Source organism: Hyperolius riggenbachi, chromosome 9 (genome assembly GCF_040937935.1).
Source record: "Hyperolius riggenbachi isolate aHypRig1 chromosome 9, aHypRig1.pri, whole genome shotgun sequence".
NCBI lineage: Eukaryota > Metazoa > Chordata > Amphibia > Anura > Hyperoliidae > Hyperolius > Hyperolius riggenbachi.
The window spans coordinates 87300040-87317988 of record NC_090654.1 but is presented as its reverse complement, the minus strand read 5'-3'; the positions used below and the strand labels follow the sequence as shown (position 1 = coordinate 87317988).

The 17949-nt window shown below is 46.0% G+C and overlaps 1 protein-coding gene across 1 annotated transcript in view; it reads left to right on the top strand.

Moving 5' to 3' along the window:
• Window positions 1-8309: 8309 nt before the first annotated feature.
• Window positions 8310-17949, top strand: part of ARHGDIB (Rho GDP dissociation inhibitor beta) — a 40568-nt gene continuing 30928 nt past the window's right edge. Inside the window, exon 1 of the mRNA XM_068251597.1 lies at window positions 8310-8406. The gene's annotated coding sequence lies outside the window, so the exon portion shown is untranslated. The remainder of the gene's footprint in view (window positions 8407-17949) is intronic.

Genomic DNA, 17949 nt, shown 5'->3' with positions numbered 1-17949 from the left:
GATCGTTAGGTCGATTTGCCATACTTTACATGGCATTCGACCTAAAAATCATCTTAATGCACTCGGAAATGCTCGGAAATAATCAAATCATCAGGAATCGAGTGGCGCATTTGATGCGGAAACGCAACGTGTGTACCCAGCATTAAGGTGGCTACTAACGGTCCAATTTCTAGCGAAAAATCGTTCGAGCGATCAGAAATGATCGGATTGGTTGTAAATAATCTCCATTGGTGGACACAATCGATTATGAACGAGTGAAAAAAATGTCGTCCGAATGAATTTTTGTCGAACAAAAATTTGGATTCTCTTGTTGTTTGTGATAGATAGGAAGCAAAGATTGGTCCGTTGATGGTGTAGTGAACGATGTATTACAATATTTCACTTCTGATCACAATTTCTGATCGCTCGAACGATTTTTCGCTAGAAATTGGACCGTTAGTGGACAGCTTTAGGGCTTGACTCTAGCATGCCTTATTAAAGTTAGCACGCCTTATCAAAGTTAACACGCATTATCAGAGTAGCATAGCGAGCGCTACAAACCTGCAGGGGCTCAGAGCAGGACTAGCGAAGCTCTCATCATTCGCTATGCTACTCTGATAAGACGTGTTAACTTTGATAAGGCGTTTTATCTCTGATAAGACATGCTATTTTAGTGAATCAATCCAACATATATATTAGCGCAACCCAGTCCATATACAGCTGCCCTGCAGCTATTCCGAATGTCCGTCTATCTTTAGATGCTTGTACTTGTAGTTCACCACTACCACACCAACTGATGGAAAACGACTCACCCTTTGTTAAGACCGCTACAGGTCTGACTATTACCTTGGGGTTATTCCCGGGTCACCCCCAACCTCTACGACCTCTTGCTCTCACTGCCAACCTTGTCTCCTTGTTGTCATATGAGTTGTGTGTACCTCCAAATAAAAACTGCTCATAGCATAATACTGTTTTAAAATAATCACTACTAAAATTTATTGCACTTACAATTTCTTCATAAAAACATCCAGCATGAGTTTTTACGGGCTCTCCCCCGTATCGGTGGCCTTTGGTGGGCTCTCTGACGACACCTCACTATTCCGGTTCGGCCGCCGCGCGCTCAGCCGTCCGTCCGTCTCAGCAACTCCCACCGCTCACACACTCCGTGCCACTTCCTGGGTCCCGCCCTACTAGTTTCGTCACCACTGTGACTCATCAGGAGCTCATCAGGATTGCCGTAAGGAGACCCAGCCGGCGGTTGCCTCCCCCCCCCCCCCCCCTCGCACACCAGCTACCAACGAACATGGACCCTGTCAGCCCTGGTCAGGCTCAGGAGGCGGAAGGCATTCGCTGGCGGCCTCTTACATGTGCATGACTTGCACATTAAGTGTAAGTGTAACTTTTAAAGCATGTCTATTTTATATTAAAGCGTTAACGCGCCATTGGAGCGCTCCCTTGTCCTTTTCTGTCTTTTCACTACTAGATAACTGGCACCACCCAGTTGAGGGAGCAGAGCCTGGAGCGAGTGACTCAAAAGTAAAGGGCCAGAATTGACATCTGCTAGTGCCGGAGTAACATTTTTGAAGTGAAATTATTTACCTGCTTTTTTGGGCACCATAATTTAGCTTTATCACTGCTAAGGTTAGGTGTTAAGTAAGGAGGGAGGTTAACGCTAGGCAGCAGCGGGGAGTGGTTAAGGTTAGGCAAAGGTAGAGGTAGGGTTCAGCATGAGAGTAGGCATTACCTGGTCTCGGGTTAACGCATCTTATCCACTTCTTATCCCCTTCCTGGTTAGTTTGTAGCTGTACCGCAGCCAGCCAATCACCATGCGACTTCAGTCCTCGCATGGTGATTGGCTGGCTGCAGCTCTCCTGCAAACTAACCAGGAAGTGGAGGAGACATGATTGCCGGGAGCTGGTAATGTATAAATGCTAGATGCCAGTAATAACGTGATACTAACATTTTTTAATGCTTTATGAAATGTCCTAAAATGTTAAATATTGTTAGTTACAAGATGTCATTACAGGCATTACCTTGCACCATTTTTTTGCGGCACTGTTTTTGTATGTACGCCTGTGAAACATGTCAATACTGTAGTATACAAAAAAAATTAAATAGTCTGTCAGACTGCATTTTTCTTTTTCTAGTTTTTTTTTTTTTTGCAAAAACACTGAGGATCTCTGAATCACACTGACCAAGGATAACTATGCAGGTTAGGTCCCGTTTCCACTTGTGCGCGGCATGCGTCTTGCGAGACGCAATGTGATGTGGGCACAGCTGCTCGTGTCTCGCAGCCGAATCCCTCTAGTCGTGCTATGCATGGCTATGGAATACGGACGGTGATGCGCAGAATTATGCTGCAGGGCCTCAGATTTTTCCCCGGCCACACATTCGGATGCTCTGCATAGAGTTCTATAGGCTGCAAAATTCCATCCGAATTTATGGCCAAGTAATCAGCCCAAATTCGCACAAATGGAAACCTAGCCTAAGGGTTTATTATGGCCCTCCTAGCACTACATATTAAAAATCATATTATACTTAGCATCATAATCTGCTCACTATGTACAGTTGCATGGTAAGAGACCATCCACACTGGCAGTGGCATCTAAAGGTGCGCATACGCCAGGTTTTGACTGATCTGCTGAGCGTATCAGCAGATCAGTCAAAACCAGCCGAGCGGATCAGTAAAAACCAGTCTTATCAGGCTGACGACAGCTTGTACTCACGTGCAACCAGTGGCGTAGGTACGGAGCTGTGGGCCCCCGATGCAAGTTTTACAATGGGCCCCCCCAAGCACTCTATACATAACAATTTATACAGAGCACCAAAACCTGCCAATGGCAGCTACAGTGTCAGAGGTGCAAGAGGGGGATGAGGAATAGTTTGTTAATGATTACTACTATTCAAAGTATCTATAGAAGTGATCATTATGAGCACAGGACCAATAGATAGCTAATACGGTAGTCGAGGGTGGGCCCTTCGGGGCCCCTCTGGCCCAAGGGCCCCGATGTGGTCGCAATTTCTGCAACCCCTATTGCTACGCCCCTGCGTGCAACTGTCCTCAGTTTGACCGCCCCGCGGGCGGGTCTGATGACCCGTAGTTTGAAAAAGTCCGGCGTGTGTATGTGCCTTAAATCGGCCCGTTTAGGGAACCGTAACGGACTGGATCCTAACGGATCTGAACGGATCCTATGTTAATCAATAGGATCTGTTCACATTGCTCTGTTGGAATGCATGCATTTGGCCCTTTCCTCCAAATGGACCACAAGTTTGTAAAGGGAGCGATTTTTCCGGATAGACGGATGAGTTGTATTGATCGTGCGGTAACGGACCGGAAGGTCATGGATTAAAAATTGGTGCCCATTAAAAATAGACCCGTTTGATAATTCAGTTTTTCATCTGCGTTGCTTTAACTGGCCCTACGATACGTGTAAGCAGATGGAGTGGCACAGTCTGACAGTCAGACCATCACTAGCACAGAAAAAAATAATATAATAATAAGCTAATACAATGACTTAAGTCAAACCTCTTAACGTTTTGATTTAAGAAAGAGGGACACTTTAAGACACACCCCATCCACCCCTCTCACGCATATCAGAAAGAATTCAAAAGCAATAGATGTTGTTTTATTATTCAAACCACACTGGTCCTATCTATTATCATTACTTTCATTTCATAATGATATTAAAAAGTAAGAAATATATTAATTTAAAGACGGAATAATAACTATAATAAATACAATTTAAAGAGGAGCTGTTAGGTATAAGGTCTCAGAGAAAATAAACACATATATCAGTAGCTAAAGATTGGCTGTACTTACATTACATATGCATTTCACTGTCCACGTTTGGATTTCACAGAATTTGTATATAGTATATGCAGAGATAGATGCTCCTGACAGCTCATGGCAGGCTCCATGTTTTTCTGTCAAATGTGTCGTCATGTCCTGCCTGCTTCCTGATCACAGATAAGCTTGTACTTGAACAACACAGTGTGCAGTGAATATTAATGAGCCATGTGGCTAGGAACAATAGCTGACTCCTGCAGTGTACTCTGCCCGAGATTTATCAGTGCTACGCGATTACAAGCTGCTGTAACGTCTCATTAGCAGCCGAGGGGAGAGCCCCAGAATGCTTTGCAGTATGGTATGCGGCTTGCGTCTTCTTAAGAATAACAGCCTTGCTGATAAGCACACATCAAAGGTAACTGAGATTTTTATCTTCACTAATTGCTTTTGGGCTTCCTTCTAAACTGTTTAACACAGGAGAATAGAGGTTTAAATTAGCTTCTGCAGCCTGACAGTTACTCTTTAAAGTAAATTTAAAACATTTTTCAAAAGAAAAAAAACATATATTTACACAGATCAGTACATCAGTCCTGAAAGAGGGAAAATGAGGAAGAAAGAGGGACAGAGGGATTTGGTTCCTAAAGAGGGACTAACCCTCCGAAAAAGGAACAGTTGAGAGCTATGCTAAAGTCCAGGGGCCCAAATGCAGTTGCAACCTCTGCATTTCCTATTGCTGCACCAATACTTGCTCCAGGTGTGTTACACAGTCACTACATTACCCAAAAAGGGAATAAATATGGCAGTCTCTAGATTCCTATCACTTCAGGTTCAGCTCTGACTGCAGAGATGAACAGAGATGAGGGAGACACAGAAATGTGTGTTATTCTGCTCAGAATGTAACCTGATAGGAAATAAGAGAAAGCAGTCATATCTGGGTCCCTCAGACTGTCTATGGCCCAGGGACAGTGTCACTCTCTGCACCCCTTCAGTCACAGCTTAGACTGTGGTGTTCTTGTGGCACATTCTCTGCATTCTTTACCTCTATCATATGTCACTTACTTCCTCTATTCACATTGCAGCACAGCTGATATGTGTAACATCTTCATCAGCTTCCTGTATGGGGACAGCACTACCAAATAGCCAGAAAGAGACCATTCTAGGAGCACCTTGCACAAGTCACATCATCTTTGAGGGGCCTTTCACACATGATAGAATTCGCAAGTGTATTTTGTTTTTGTGAATACATATTCACCGCATATCTAATGCAAGTCAGAGTCAACGCAAATGTTTGCATCCGACTTTTCTGCAGAAAAAAAAATGGCCTATATGTATGCTTTTTTCAGAATGAATATGTGAATCGCATACAACGCAAGTCAGTGGAAATGCAAACATTTAAGTTAATTTAAGTTAATTACATACACATTCATGCAAATTAACTTCATGAATATGCATGAAAAAATCTGAACATATGCATAAACAACACAAACAAAAAAAGAAAAATCGGATGCGAAAAACTCAAAATGCAGAATCAAAAATACGAAAAAAGTCAAAAAAATGGTTCCAAATAGTTCATCACCCTCGTTCAAATCTCCCACAGAGGGAGGCCTCAGAAGTGTTCCCGAGTGCTTTTGAAGCCTTCCGTGGCGGCACAGAGCAGTATGCGACCGATCGGTCAAATACTGCTAACGGGGGTGGAAGGAGAGGACTGTGAGAGGATCGGGACGGTTCTATAGGACCCAGAGGCATAAGTTAGTATCTGTTTTTTTTTTGCTTCAGGTTTGTTTTGACATTAAATTTAAATTAAGCACCAACTCCGCTTAGCTGTTTCTCTAAAACTAGTGCAAACAGTGCGATGTGCCACATATAAAAAACACCACAACGATAAGAGGGTTGGAACGGTGGTCGATCGCCAACTGCCACTATTACCTGACCACCTGAGGGGCTTTCTAGACTTTATCCCTTGACCACTGTTCCTTTGCTGATGCAACAATAAATCTGCTCAGCAAATGCTGTAAATATGGCTAGCAACATAACTGAAGCCAATCAGCTGTGGCCTAGACCAACAGTTGATGGCTTTACAATTCTGCCACTCACTGACTTTGTAGGCACTTTTACAGGCCTGAGGAAGTAGGCTTGTACCCACAAAATGTGTTGCTTGTGCAAATAAAATCTATTTTTGTTCATCTCATTAGTGTCATTGGAGAGGCAAGCCTCCTCCATCTTTTCTATTTTATTATGCATTTAATTAAGTGTATTCATCTCTTCACTCTTGTTGTTTTGGGTAGAGGGAGTTAGGGTGGTTGTGTGTGTTACTTGATTCCTGACAGAATCCATGAGGATAAACACAAGGGAGGAGGTACTGAGGGTACGAAAGCCCATCAAAGTATTGCTGGGGGGTCCCCTTTTTTGTAATTACTCACTAAGAGTCACTCACACTGTGTAAATGACACCCAGTAAAATGCTAGCCTACCCAAAAGTTTTATTTTGGCTTCAAAATATCATTTGATGGGCTGAGTGACCCGATTCCATTTAGCATCTCTTAAAGAGAACCTGAGATGGTGTGCAATAACAAATGTATACATACCTGGGGCTTCCTCCATCAGGCCTGATCACTCGCTCGCTGCCATCCTCTGCTGCCTGCAGCCTATGCAAATTGCCCTGGAAAGTCCTCTGGTTCAGGGCATACTGTGCATGCCCGGCCCGGCCATGCTCGCTCCCCTGTCTCGCGGAATGCGTAGGAACAGTAGTACTGCACAGGCACAGAACGCTCCCGGCCACAGGAGAGCGACAGGGGAGAGAGTTCTGCTGGACTGCACCTGCGCGGACTGCACAACTTACCAGGGACAGTTGTGGAAGCTGCAGGCAGCGGCGGATGGCGGCGAGGGAGCGATCAGGCCGGAGGGGGCTGGAGGAAGCTCCAGGTATGTATACATTTTTTTATTGCTCCCCATCTCACGTTCTCTTTAAGGATGCCTTTGGTGAGGTAGTCCAAATGGCTCTATGCTGTCTTCCAACACCGATTAAAATGCTAGGTGCTCTACCACACTTTGGGGTGTCTCTCCTCCTGCCACCTTCTCAATAAACATAAACCTGAAATTCGCCATGGAGAGATGAACGCAGGAGGCAGAGATCTTCCCACTGGAGGCCCTGAGAAATGATTAAATAATATTAAGTAGTAAATAGTAGAAGGTGTTGGGGCAGGAAAAAAGAGTGCATGCGCTAAGTGGACTAAATGGGCGCTGCCATAGGCACCAATACAAAATAGTGGACTTTGGGTACCACTATTTTGGGGGGGGAATAGAATGGGCAAGTAGTGTGTGCGGGTTGGGGGGGGGGGTTAGGTTTAGGCATTAGGCAGGTAGTGTGTGCGGGTAGGGGGATAGAATTAGGCAAGTAGTGTGTGCGGGTTGGGGGGGTAGTTTTAGGCATTAGGCAAGTAGTGTGTGCGGGTGGGGGGGATAGAGTTGGGCAAGTAGTGTGTGCAGGTGGAGGGGATAGAGTTAGGCAAGTAGTGTGTGCGGGTGGGGGGGATAGAGTTAGGCAAGTAGTGTGTGCGGATGGGGGGGATAGAGTTAGGCAAGTAGTGTGTGCGGGTGGGGGGATAGAGTTAGGCAAGTAGTGTGTGCGGGTTGGGGGGGTAGTTTTAGGCATTAGGTAGGTAGTGTGTGCGGGTGGGGGAATAGAATTAGGCAAGTAGTGTGTGCGGGTTGGGGGGGTAGTTTTAGGCATTAGGTAGGTAGTGTGTGCGGGTCGGGGGATCGAATTAGGCAAGTAGTGTGTGCGGGTGGGGGGATAGAATTAGGCAAGTAGTGTGTGCGGGTGGGGGGGGGGATAGAATTAGGCAAGTAGTGTGTGCGGGTGGGGGGAGATAGAATTAGGCAAGTAGTGTGTGCGGGTGGGGGGATCGAATTAGGCAAGTAGTGTGTGCGGGTGGGGGGAGATAGAATTAGGCAAGTAGTGTGTGCGGGTGGGGGGGATGGAATTAGGCAAGTAGTGTGTGCGGGTTGGGTGGTGGTTAGTTTCAGGCATTGGGTAGGTAGTGTGAGTGGGTGGGGGGTTAGTTTTCGGCACTAGGTAGGTAGTTTGTGCGGGTAGCGGGGGGGGGGGTAGTTTTAGGCATCAGGTAGGTAGTGTGTGCGGGTGGGTTCGTTTTAGGCATTAGGCAGGTACTGTGTGCAGGAGGGAGGGTTAGTTTTAGGCATGGGAGGGCAGTTAGGGTTAGGCGGCGAGGGGAAGGTTTTGTGTAAGAGTAGGGTTAGGTTTGGCCATAGTAAAATATTGGGATTCAATATCAATATTTTACGTTTTTATAGTTAAATATTGGTATTTAATAATGATATTTTACTATTTGCCCTAACTACACACCCACATTTCCAGACGCCCTTAATTGTATATGCAGATGGTTTTACTCTCATTAATCAAAAGCCTAAATATCAGTTTTCGGTGGACTTTTCAAACAGCTCAGGTCAGCCTCCACTAATGAAGCTGAACGCAGAGCAGAACACTTCCTGTTAAAGTGGTTTTGTAAAGAAGGAGGGGGGTTGCTTCACCAGCTTCCTTCCCTCTTCTGAACTGACAAGCAGAGCGAACAGATTAAAGAAGTTTTTGCTCCAAAAGGCACCTCTAGAACCAGCAGCACGGTAAGCAGCTTTCTTTCTAAATGTATCTTTTATAAGGCAAGGGTGGGGGGAGCTGTACACTAACTACAGGTTACAGAGTACATTCCAGCTCTCTGCCACTCACTACAAAATTCAGCACACTCACGCAGCCTCGAGATCATTTGTATCCTCACTACACCCCCAGGAGGTGCAGGCTAGGTGATGGGAGCTGGGATTGGCTGGCTCCTTTATTAAGGATAGCGCCCTATTCAGTGGGATGCTGACAGATGAAGGTGATTGATTGGTGGGATGTACAGATCAGCTTTGAATTGTTTTTCGTGAAAGGAGACAGGAGGCACCAAAATGCCCTCCATTAACCTGACTGGTAGTTAGAGATGAGCTTGAATTCATGCTACAGGTTATTTTTGTGTTCTACAGTAAACCAAATTACGATGGCTTACCTTTTGCACAGAGCTAATCAGATTCAGATATTAATGATTCGTTAGCTGACGGCTGGCTCATTAATCAGTTATTCGGTCATTAGGGTTCTGAATCTCATTTGTCCTGTGCTACAATCCGGTTTGGTCCCCGGTTATCCTGCTCACTGTACAGGAAAGACAAAAACAAACGGCCTTGCCCAAATTCACATCACGCTGCTAATGGAAGATGAGGCCTTGGGCTATACCTGGTCTGATCTCTTTTAAACAGGAGCATCGCCTGCCATGATTGGACAAGGCTTACGCAGAGCAGGATCATCCACAAGGCAAACCTAGGGCAGGTTCCTAGGGCCTGGGGAGAATCTTGGGGCCTGGCGAATGCTACCCCCACCAAATCTTACTAAAAAAGCCAGGTGATCAACAGTGGTGGGCCAAAACTGCTATCTTGCCTCGGGCCCAATTTCATGTTAACCCTTTTCTGGGCTTCTCTTTATGTAGTGGTGATGAAGCCCCTTCTTAAAATTTTTAACTGCAAAGCTGCAGAGAAAACTGAAGCAAACATGGAGCAGATGCTCCAAGCGACCAATGAGGTTTAGTTGGCTTCTCATGCATTTTTAGACAATGCATACGTACTCTTCCTCTTTATGTATCCTGCCTTATGAATATGGATTAAAACAATGCATACTTCAAAAATGCATGTGCAGAAAATATATGCATTTCTTCAGATCTAAGGCTCTTTACACACTGTGCTGAATCTGTTGCGGTGCGATTATTTTTCAATCACACGGCAAAGTTGACAAAAAGTCGCTTTACACCTTAACGGTGTGGTGTGGCCATATCATGAGGCATACATTTGCTCATGAGGTGAGCCCCAAGGTAGATCTTGCCACGTGTTCTTTAGGTTTGAGGACGACAAGCTATTTCCTGTCACTAGTGTCATTGGTATCCAGAACTGCCCTCTTGCAATGCTGGTATGCTTTTGTCAGTGACATGTAAATTGACTGAATTATGGTATCTGAAATCAGGGCATTTCCAACTTTAAACACGACTCCATACCGACCATCTGACAGCTTAGTAAGCTAAGTAGCAAAATGTATCATTTTATGTTGGTCAATGCTTAAAAAAATGTAACTAAGGCCTCTTTTCCACTAGTAGCTGAAGGCTGTGAATTCACCACCTGTCAGCTGCTCCCATTCACCGGCCAGGCACTTGCTAGCGCTCGTTCCCACTGCTTGGCACGGGTGGAGGACAGGCAGCCCCCCGCCCCTTCCCCCATGAAGTTTGCATCTGAGCATAACGCCACCCTCAGATGCGACATGAGACGTTTTTGGCTGCTGGGTAATACTGGGTAATACATGTCAAATGTGACACACACAAAGCTACAAAACGTTGCCATTCGGCTGAAGGAGAAGTGTGCACTTCTCCCGTGGAAAAGAGGCCTCAATGGCCCAGTTGAGGGGACTAACATTAAAGTTGCTTATGCGTCGCATAGCTCAGGCTTCTTTCACACGGAAAGCTAAACTGGGCCCTCACAACATGGTTTGGCTGCTGATCGGTCAGAACCTCCTATAACATCTAGTAGGCAGATTCAGAGAAAAAGCTCACAGGCAGTGAGCGCACCTCTGCAAATTGCCTGTGTGCAAGAGGCCTCATGGAGAAACAGCTTTATCAGGCAGTAGATTTGTAAGGCTTTAGATTTCAGTCACTTCCTCTTTGGCCTGTGGAGGAAGCAGGGTGACACATGAGTTGCTAATAGTTACAGCTTACATGCAGGTTTAGTTCAAAGCCAATTCAGCTTGGAATTAAGCCTATCAAATATAAGATGTCAGAATTTGTTCATCACATTTTCTATATCTGTTGTTCACTCTGCTTGAGGGTAGGGCAATGATGTCTGAGGAGATCACAGCCTGCAACTCTGGAAACTGCCCTGAGTTGAAAGAGCACCTTTACCATTATAAATAATCAGTGTATTCTGCACCTTATGTAAATATAAGGTACAATTGGATATTAAAAATTTAATTTCTCACCTGCTCGCCTGTAAATTTCAAATCTACTTAAAGAGGAACTCCAGTGAAAATAATGTAATAAAAAAGTGCTTCATTTCTACAATAATTATGTATAAATGATTTAGTCAGTGTTTGCCCATTGTAAAAGATTTCCTCTCCCTGATTTACATTAAGAAATTTATCAATTAGGACATTTATCACTTGGTGACATTTTTACTGCTGGCAGGTGATGTCAGTGGAAGGAGATGCTGCTTGCTTTTTTGGCAGTTGTAAACAGCTGTAAACAGCTATTTACCACAATGCAATGAGGTTCACAGACAGGAAACTGTCAGGGCCATGTTCCTGACATCACACTGTGGGAGGAGTTTCACCACAATATCAGCCATACAGACCCCCCTGATGATCCGTTTGAGAAAAAGAAAAGATTTCTCATGGGAAAGGGGGTATCAGCTACTGATTGGGATAAAGTTCAATTCTTGGTTACGGTTTCTCTATAAAACTCGCCATCCTGTCGGCAAAACCTCTGTGGCAGTTTTTGCCTAAAGACTTTCTGAACAGGTCCAAGCTCTGTGGCACTCCCACTTGTGTTGTGGCCTGATTGGCAGCGCCAAGCTGGAGGTGAGCCACAGAAGGTTAATCCTCTGGTAGGGATGGGCATTGCCCACTACAGCCAGGAGGAAGTGTCAACCACCATGACACAAACCTAGAAAAACACTGTACCAATACGCATGTCACTACTCTCCCTCTTGAATTTTCCATTTATTTTATGGTGCTTACAGCACGAGGAATACTATTCAACTGATAATTGTCCCTCCTGTTGTAAGCCGCACACGTAAGTACACACACCAAGAGTCAGTAGCAACAACAATTCATGGGCCCCCCCAGCAAAACTTTGATTGGGACCCCCCCCCCCCCCCCCCAATGTTCCTCCAAGGGAAGGAATCCATCTCACAAGGGTCATTAAACAAGTGTGGCCATCAAGATCTCACACTCATAACAAGTGTAGCCACAGAAACACCTGATCTGAAGTATAGTTCCCCTGTATAAGAGGAAGGGAAGGGTAGTAGTTGGAGCCCCCCACAGCTCTGCTCCCCCCCCCCCCCCCCGCATCATAGGGGCTCCTCCCCTCAAGTTATGCCACTGTGAGGAGTGTCCTCCCACAGGGTTCAGGACTTGATCCCTCAGGTGACAGTGCATAGCTCCCAACTGTTCCTCTTTTGGAGGGACAGTCCCTCTTTGGGAACCCAATCCCTCTGTCCCTCTTTCTTCCTCATTTGTCCCTCATTCAGGGCTGATGTACAGATATATGTAAATATATGTATTTGTCTTATTAAAAATGTATTTAATTGACTCTAAACTTAATTTCCATCCTTTAAGGGGAATCTTAAGTGGACAAAAAAAAAAGGTTTTAACTTACCTGGGGCTTTTTCCAGCCCCGTGGACTCCTACTGTGCCCAAGACGTCCTCTTGGTCCCCTCCGGACAAGAGCAGTGTGCACCCTGGCACTCTGCACATGTGTAGTAGCACATTACACATACTGTGTATGCGCAGAATGCTCCCGTCTACAGGAGGGAAACTAGGGTGCGATGTGGGTAGGGGCCACATGTGTGCAGTAGCCACCAACTGCCCGGAGGGGACCAGGAGGACGTCATGGGCACAGTAGGAGTCCATGGGGCTGTAAAAAACCCAAAGTAAGTTAAAATCTTTTTTTTTTCACTTAAGTATCCTTTTAAATTGATATATTTCATATTCTATATTCATATATATTCAAATATTAATGTAAAGAAAAAGATTCCAGGATAGAAAGGACCAGTGTGGTTTGAATTAAAAAACAACATACTTTTTCTATGAAATCTTCATGGTATGCGTGATTAGGGGTGTGTCAGGGGCGTGGTTAGGGCTGTGGCAGGAGTGTCTCTCTTTCTTATCTCAAAAAGTTGGGAGGTATGACAGTGTGTGGCCGAGTCTGCACAGATGCCGCATCACTAGCTTGCAAGCTGTTGAGTTGTGTTCTGTTACTATGGTGGAGGGCAGAGGGACGACGGATGCATGATGGAGCAGGAGGGGAGGAGAATAATAGAGTCGGCCAGGGCTCGGATGGGATGATTAAGCAGTGCGGGTCTCTTGCCGACACCTCGTGGGGAGGGATCAGGACCAGCATACTCATTCTATATTCATAACAAGGGAAGGCTTGGCCAAGGCCCATCTAGCTTGCTTTACATTTAGACAGATTACTGTGGTGTGAAAGGGCACTGTGTGTGTAAAGGCTAGCTGATGCCCAGAAATGCAAGCAAAGGGATGTGAACATGCTTCAGTCTCTGTTACAGGCCGGAAAATTGAGAAATGTTACTTTACATGCCCAGAAACAAAAAGCAGACATCGGCAAACAGTGTTTCACCTGTCATGTTAAAGGAAGGTATACACGGAGGGTGCCATATTGCTTTCCTTTTAAGCAATACCAGTTGACTGGTTGCCCTGCTGATCCTCTGCCTCTAATACTTTTAGCCATAGCCCCTGAACAAGCATGCAGCAGATCAGGTGTTTCTGACATTTTTGTCAGATCTGACAAGATTAGCTGCATGCTTGTTTCTGGTATGATTCACTCTACTGCAGACAGATAGCTTAGCAGGGCTGCCGTCAACTAGTATTGCTTAAAAGGAAGTCAATATGGCAGCTTCCATATACCTCTCACTACAGTTCTCCTTTAATAAATATTCTAAGTTTTTACGAGAACTCCACCCTAAGCACTATTGAACATAGACTGCCACAGGCGGTGCATTCACTGCCTGCTGGCTGCTGCCGTGTACTGTCTGGGTGCTTGCTAGTGCAAATGCAGTGGAGAGGCATCTGTCACATCTGAGCGCAGGAGCAACCACCTTCAGACGTGACATGATGGGGTTTCTTGCTGCTGGGTAACCACACTGCCTGTTGAACATGGACACATGCAGTTGCAAACACTGCCATTTGGCTGCATTAAACTGCAGTCAGATTATATTGCAACACTGAAGCATACAGTCAATGGAAAGTATGCTTTACTGCAACTGTAGATGCGCATGCTGTCTGGTAACGCACTGCATGCATAGTGTTATGATAATGGATCCACCGCACCGAAATGCTAACGCACCGATGTGAACGTACCATTTCAATATAACTGCATTGGGTGAACTTAGTCTAACACTCCATCATTGGTGTAGGGTCAGTGGTGGGAATCATACCTTCAGGGCGTAACAATAGGGGCTGCAAGGGATGCGGTTGCGGGGGGGGCCCCTCTTGGGCCTGCCCAGGGCTGTTTTGGGGGGCAGGAGCCAGGAGGGGGTGCAGCGCATAAGGGGGAGCAATGCCCACACACAGCGGCAGGGAGGGGGGCCACTCCCTACCTCCCTTACCTTGGGCTCCCCCATCAGCGCTTCCTCCTCCGGCATTAATTAGCAGCAGTAGCGGTGTAAAGGGAACGCGGACTTACTTCCGCGTTCCACGCTGGAGGATCTTCTCGTATCAGCGCCCGATGATGCTACTTCCTGGTAAACAGGAAGTAGCGTCATCGGGCGCAGTTACAGAGAAGAATCTCCGGCGTGGAACGTAGTAGTAAGTCTGCGTTCCCTTTCCACCACCGCCTCTACTGCTGCTAGTTAATCCTGGAGGAGGTAGCGCTAATGGGGGAGCCCAAGGTGAGGGAGTGGGCGGTGGCCCCCCCTCTCCACCGCTGTGTGTGGGCATCGCTCACCCTTCATGCATCCCCTCCTGGCTATACTGGGGGCACCAATACCTAGCTAAACTGGGGGCACCCATGCCAAACTACACTGAGGGCACCTATACCTAGCTAAACTGGGGGCTCCCATGCCTGGCTATACTGGGGGCACCCATGCCGAACTACACTGAGGGCACCTATACCTAGCTAAACTGGGGGCTCCCATGCCTGGCTAAACTGGGGGCACCTATGCCGAACTACACTGAGGGCACCTATACCTAGCTAAACTAGGGGCTCCCATGCCTGGCTATACTGGGGGCACCCATGCCGAACTACACTGAGGGCACCTATACCTAGCTAAACTGGGGGCTCCCATGCCTGGCTAAACTGGGGGCACCTATGCCGAACTACACTGAGGGCACCTATACCTAGCTAAACTGGGGGCACCTATGCCTAGCTAAGCTAGGGGCTCCCATGCCTGGCTATACTGGGGGCACCCATGCCTAACTACACTGGGGGCACCTATGCCTAGCTAAACTGGGGGCTCCCATGCCTGGCTATACTGGGGGCACCCATGCCTAACTACACTGAGGGCACCTATACCTATCTAAACTGGGGGCTCCCATGCCTGGCTATACTGAGGGCACCTATACCTAGCTAAACTGGGGGCACCCACGCCTAGCTACACTATTGGGCACCTATACCTAGCTACACTGGGAGCACTTATGCCTGGCTATACCGGGGGTACCCATACTTAACTACACTGAGGGCACCTATACCTAGCTAAACTGGGGGCTTCCATGCCTGGCTATACTGAGGGCACCAATGCCTAGCTACACTGGGGGCACCCATGCCTGGGTATACTGAGGGCACCATTCCTAGCTACACTGAGGGCACCTATACCTAGCTAAACTGGGGGCACCCATGCCTGGTTATACTGGGAGCACCCATGTCTGGCTATACTGTGGACACCTATACCTAGCTATACTGGGGGTATACATGCCTGGCTATACTAGGGGCAAACATACCTAGCTAACATGAAGGCACGTATATCTAGCTATACTGGGGGCACCCATGCCTGGTTATACTGGGAGCACCCATGTCTGGCTATACTGTGGACACCTATACCTAGCTATACTAGGGGCAAACATGCCTAGCCAACATGAAGGCACGTATATCTAGCTATACTGGGGGCACCCAGGCCTAGCTATGCTGAGGGCACCTATACCTGGCTATACTGTGGGTACTGATGCCTGGCTGTACTGTGGGCACCCATGCCTAGCTGTACTGAGGGCACCTATACCTAGCTATACTGAGGGTACCCATGCCTGACTTTACTAGGGGCACCCATGCCTGGCTAAACTGCGGGCACCTATACCTGGCTATACTGATGGCACCTATACCTAGCTATACTGAGGGCACCTATACCTGGCTATACTGGAGGCGGGCACCTATACGGGGGGGGGGGCATCCAAAGTTTTGCAGGGGGGCCCCAGTGATTTCTAGTTACACCCCTGCTTCTGTAGTTACTGAAGAACACAAGCCTTTAAAGTTTGGCTCAATTTATTATGAAGCATTCATTAAACTTGTGTAGCTTGCATCTTTTAGCCTTCCTTTGCCATACTGATCTCTGCATTTGGCACTGTTATTGGCCTGAGGAAGCGGGCTCAGACCCGCGAAACGTGTTGCCTGTGCTAACTAAAAAATCTTTTGTAAAATGACAATAGATTTTGTCATTGAAGTAATCTACCTCGTGTTACCTTTTGTTTTTAAGCTGTTTTTAGATGCTTTTATCAAACCAGGGTGCCTCTTCCCCCCAATTATACTAAAGAAATGTATACTTTATATAATACTACTATTCATTAAAGGACCATTGTTGCGAAAAACTGTAACATTTAAAATACGTGTGTGCATATACTCATATGAAGTACATTTCTACCTGAGTAAAATGCACTATAAATTACATTTCTCCTATATTGCTGTGACTTTCAGTAGGTGGGAAAAATCTGACAGATCTGACAGGTTTTGGAGTAAGTCATCTCCTCATGGGAGAGTATCAGTATTTCATTTATTCTTGAGACTTAGGAGAAACAATAGCGTTGCGGAAAACGCTGCATTTTTGCCGCTAATGGAAGTCTATGGGCCGCGGGAAAACGCATCCAAAAAACGCATGTGCGTTTTGTATGTGTGCGTTTTTAAAAATGCAGGTTTTGTTGCATAATATGCAAAAATGCATCAAAAACGCACATAATGAAAGTCAATGGAAACGCAATGGTATGCGTTTTTCATGCGTTTTACATGCGTTTTTATATGCTTTTTTTTTATTGTTGTGTGATGCATTTCTGATTCCTGATGTCTTCCTAGTTATTTGCATAAAACGCAATTGAAAAACGCATGAAGAATGCATGCAAATCGCACGCTAAACGCTTGAAAAACTCATCTGCGGTATAAAAAATGCAAACACACTAAAAACGCAGTAAAAATGCAGCATAAACGCACCAAAACCGCACATAAAACGCGACCTTTCACGTTATGTTATGTGTGTACCTACCCTTACACAAACACTGCTTTGAAAGTATCTACTGTACATAAAGATGCCGTCTGGCCTCCCTACAAGCTTGCACACTATTGAACCAGCTGAAATGAGCAATTGCCATACAGCGAGTGCTGTTCAGAATTAAGAAAACCCAGAGGATCCCCCATGAGGATTTGGACTAGTCAGATCTGTCACATTTTTACATCCTACTGTGAGTGACGGTGACATAGGAAAAGAGTAATTTGTAGTGCATTTTACTCAAGTGTACATTTTATACATATGCATAAACATGTATTTTCAATTTTACAACTTTTTGTGATAGTGGTCCTTCTATTTATCAGATAAACAAAATAAGAGTATAGGGACATGATCTGCCCTTCTACATTGCAACCCTTTAGCTTTTGTATCTGCTGCTGAAGGTATGTTGTGAGGCGAGACGTCTAGGCCCTCAGTGACACGCTATGCAGAGATAATGATGGTGTCTTGTGATGAAGGCCGTTGGGTCATTCTGTCAGGGCGGGGTGTGCTGCTCGCAGGATGTTCAGGCCGTGTTGGGCGACTCTCATCTAATCACATCGCTTCATCATCCTCTAATAGGATCTGCTCTAGGCTGATAGCCAGGCCTCGGAGAAGAGACTGTACAAAGTCCGCTGTCACATGGCAGTGCCGGTGCAGCTCGCTGTTCTCTATAGTGCTTCAACTGATTGTCCCTGATTTCTGTGGACAGTTCTAAACCACAAATCCTTGTACCTGCGGGAAAGCTGATGTGATCACCTAAATCTGTAACCCACAGGAAAGGAAGAAACGATTGGGGGGGAGGGGGTTGTCAGCTAAATGTTCACATTGGCAAGTTAAGTTACATAAACTTGGCAAGTTTGGCATTAAGACATCTTCTGGTTGGTTGGTTGGTCATAAACC